Raw genomic sequence first — 4,835 nt, forward strand, 5'->3', positions numbered from 1 at the left:
CCCTCAAACATCCCCCAGGATGAACCACTAATACATAACCAATACCCTGAACAGAATCATACTGAGAGTCCAGGACTCTCCCCCTACATCCTTTCCAAGCCTCTAGGCTCTACACCTGCGGAATTCCTTCCACAACCTCGGCAGACATCCCAAACTGGATGAGCTCCTACTTCACTGCCGTGAACACAATGCTCAAAACCATACTTGAAATACTCTAATCATAATTCTGCTCTGCAACTTTCACTTTCGCGAACTTGCACTCCCCTTCGGAATTACACAACTTTCTCTCTTCCTTTTCCAAGGAATCCACTTGGCCACATAGTCACTTCAATACGTGCCACGGTGCCCGCCCAATGCGACACCACCCTTTTTGCGTAACCGCGATACACATACTCTGGCTCTCATTGCAGGGGCTCTCAAGCCCATGCATTCTCTCAACTCCTCCAAATCACTACCCGGGGCCAGACCTTTCAATGCAATCACACTGCAGCATACACAAACCGCAATCTCAAACTGAACCAACAATGCCCGCAGAGTCTTCAGCATGACTGGACCGCCCCATCCGGCCTTCAGTCCATCTGGACCACTCTCTCAGAACCCTCAGCCAATCTGGACCACTCTCAGAGCCTTCAGTTTGGCTGGACCATTCTCCGAGCCTTCGGTCTGACTGGTACGCCTTCCGGCCTTCAGTCTATCCGGACCGCTCACTATCAACCAACATTCCATGCTATCCCCCCTCAGGATTCCTCCCATGCATACCGTTCTAGCCCACTAGGGGTTCCGAACTCTAACTCCGTTGACACACTCGATCCCAGCCTGCTTCCAGGCCTCCATAACCAATGCCCTAGGTCTGTATCCCGCCCCGCATGCCCGACACTCGCTCCTATCAGCCTATACTCTAGGCTGACAGAACACTGCTGAAACCCAACAGATAAACACCCTCAAATACTCAACGATCTCCCGGAGAATTCTCCAATTCTCCCCCACTATAGCACTGACTAACAACCGCCAGCCGCCATCAACAACCTTCCCAAACAACCCTGCACCAAGAGACCACTTACACACGGGCCGCTTTCACAAGCATAACAACCCTTAGCAAAACACATCTCCTCACCGATCAATCCGCTCAAGAAGAATCCGATCTCCAATTATCCCTTCCACGAACGATGATGCTGCCTGACATATAACCCAATGCCGCATCTCCACTAACAACCCTTACGAACGATAGCCAACGAAAGCACCAAAACACTAACCATAATCATATCCAACCCTCAAGAACAACGAATACCCAGACGAAAACCCGAAACACAAATCCAGAACCCGCAAAAATGAAGAATATCACAACGAAAACCAAACAATTACCGGCTCACGAACATTACACCACAATAATCACAAGATAACAAGACATCAAGAAAGAAACATACCCGCAGCTGTCTCTGGCACTGCCCTGACCTCCTCTGCAACAAGCTGAAAAACACGACCCTGAGCCCTTGGGGGCTCCGCTCCACCCTGACCTCCACCTGTGATCCTCAAAGTGGCCGGTGCTGGAGCCTGCACCGACCCAGCAGCAAACTGTGGACAGTTGGCCCTCAAATGTCCAACCTGATGACAATGATAGCAGATCCTCAAATCCCGAACTGACGCTGACTGCCGACAATCCCTCGCATAGTGCCCATCCCTTCCGCACTTGCGGCATGCACCACCGGTCCTACAAACCCCGGTGTGATCCTTCCCACACTTCCCACAAGTGTGGCTGCTCGAATCCCCCATTCTAACATCGACGGTCTTGGACCGTTTCGGCGCCGGCTGCGACTGCACCGGAGCCTGCCTCGACTCACGCATCTGCAACTCAATCTCTAACTCACGCCGCCTAGCGGCCTCCTGCAACTCCAACAAGGTCTCGCACCTCTGCGCAGACACAAACTGCCTGATATCCCTCTTGAGCATGCTCAGATATCGAGACATCTGAGCCTGCTCTGAAGCGAACTCTGGGCAAAACATCGCCCTCTCAGTGAACATCCTGGTGATCTCAGTCACCGACTCCGAGTCCTGCTTCAGCTCAAGGAACTCCTGAGCCAATCTCTCCCTCTCAACCTGCGGAACATAACGAGTACTGAACATTTCTCTGAACTGATCCCATGAAACCGCAGCCCTCTGCGCCTCCGAAAATGACCCCGTGGTCAATCTCCACCAATCCTTCGCCCCGAGCCTCAACAGGTTCAGAGCACACCTCACCCTATGATCAGCAGGGCATGAACACGTGAAGAAACATCCCTCCACGTCGGACAACCACCTCATGGCAACAATTGGGTCCTGAACTCCATCGAATGTGGGAGGCTTCGTCCTATCGAAGTCCCGATACTGAAAACCCCGACTAGCTCCACCCCCTGCCGCCGCTACAGCTGCTGTAGCCGCCGCGGTAGCCGTCTCGGTGAGAGCCGCATAACGCTCATCAAAATACTCAACCATGGCGGTCTTAATCGACCCAAACAGCTCTGGCAACTCAGCCCGGAACAACTCCGCAATCTCCTCACGCAGGATCTCACGAATCCTTGCGTCCAACTCGCTTGTGCTCATCTGACCGACAATCTCGGGCGGCACTGATTCGCCCGGAACCCTCTCTCCAGCTCTCGATCCCGACCCGGATCCACTCTCATCATGCCTCGGAATCTCCATACTGAAAGGAAACACCACACAAAATCTCAGACTCTTCCCACACCCTGGGATCCAACTCTCTCTCAACCCACCCTAGAGATCATGGTTTCCCTGATACGCGTATGGGTCCTGTGCTTTCAGTAGTACGGGCCCATACTACCTTCCACACCTACCCACATTTGTATGAAGTACTACCACAATACCCTAGAGAACAAGCATAACAATAACCAACCCTCACCACTAGAGAAACACTGAGAATCTCCCATAAGGGACCCTAGGCTACAGGCATCACAAATCAGGCAACATATCATGAAATCCTGAAGATCCCTAGCCTAACACTAGCATGCTGTTCTATAAAAGCTCAAAAACAAATAACATGCATGGTATTTTGGGGTTACTTACTGGCTCCGGCTGATCGTACCTCCGCGTCCTCCCTTACTCATTTTTGAAAACCATTTTTAAATACTCTTTCGAAAACTCTCCTCGATTTGAGACTGGAGTCACACGAGTGTTTCTCCAATTCACTCAAACCAAGGCTCTGATACCAACTTGTAACGACCGAAAAACGCAACAAATTTTAAAATTTTCAAAAACATCTCAATTCCAATAATTCTTTACAAAAAGGTTTTCATTATAAAATAGTTATCGTATTCCCAGAATCATAACACCACAAAATTACGGGGAGCGGTACGATCACGCCTTCGCCTTGCCACAATCTCCTGAAGAACCTGAAAAACATGAAACCACAACTGTAAGCCCGAAAGCTTAGTGAGATACCCCCAAAATACCAACCACAAATACCATACACACATAACATGCCATAACATATCCGATCATAGAACAGCCATGCTCTCCGGGTCTGCAGTGTGACTGGTCCGCCGCACCGGCCAACAGTCCACATGGTCCACCCTATGAGTCTACAGTATGACTGGTCCGCCCGCACCGGGCCTTCAGTCTATCTGGTCCACTCTCCGAGCCTTCGGCACGTCTGGTCCGCCCATACCGGGACCTACAGCCTATCCGGACAGCTCGCTGGGCCTACGGGACAACCGGTCCGCCCTGGGTATCTTGGCCTACTGCACACAGCAGGACCCGCCTCAACCCAACTCCAGTCCATACATCCATGTGCACATATACATACAATCATCTAACAATTCACAGATAACAAGCAGATCAATAAATCACATAACATGCCACTATCCTAACCAGGATACCGACCTAACAGGTCACTAACATAGCATCTCCCTATCTCTCTGGATACCGATCTCAATCAGGTCTCTAGCATATACCATCCTAACTCACAGGATGCAACATGATAAAGCAGCAACATAAACACAACTACCCGGATCTCAATCCGATAAGGGCCGGCCTTGGTGCCTTAGACCCCGATGATATAGTGAGGATAACTCACCTCGAAGCTGCCGACTGAACAGATAATCCGAGCTACTCCGATCACTGATACGATCTCCACCACTGGTCAACCACCAATGCGCTGAACTCAAAACAACAAACAATAATTACCAAAATGCCCCTGAACACCATTGGTCAACCCTTGGGCAAAGACAAAGTCAAAGTCAACTCCTGACTGACCCTACTCGCCGAGTCAACCCTATGACTCGTCGAGTTTCCATGCTCAGACTTCACTCCATCCGCGACCTAACTCGCCGAGTCACCCCGAGACTCGCCGAGTCCAACAACTCAGAGGCCACTCGCACACAACTCACCGAGTCATCCCTTGGCTCACCGATTCTCGACTCAACCAGAGAATATCGGAACTCTTCGACAAGACTCGCCGAGTCCAAGAACAGACTCGCCGAGTCCAAGGCTATCTTCATCCGACTCGCCGAGTTGTTCTTCCAACTCGTCGAGTCCCAGCTCATCTTCAAGCAACTCGTCGAGTTCACCCATGTGACTCGCCGAGTACCACCAATCTGAATCCATTCAGAAGCTTTCCAGGCCATGCAAATGATCCAAAACATAGATCCAACCTCCTACAACTCATCCATCACGTAAAGTGGCAATCTTTACGTGAATCCACATAGATCTAGGCCAAATTCACTCATAACTAGGGTTTGGGACTTGCAAGCCTCACAAAACACTCCAACACAGGGACTTTCATGCTCTCTGATTCTCCTCCCTTCCAAATCTGAGGTAGCAACCTCAGATCTACCCTCTAGACA

This window comes from Lactuca sativa, chromosome 4 (assembly GCF_002870075.4).
Source record: "Lactuca sativa cultivar Salinas chromosome 4, Lsat_Salinas_v11, whole genome shotgun sequence".
Lineage (NCBI taxonomy): Eukaryota > Viridiplantae > Streptophyta > Magnoliopsida > Asterales > Asteraceae > Lactuca > Lactuca sativa.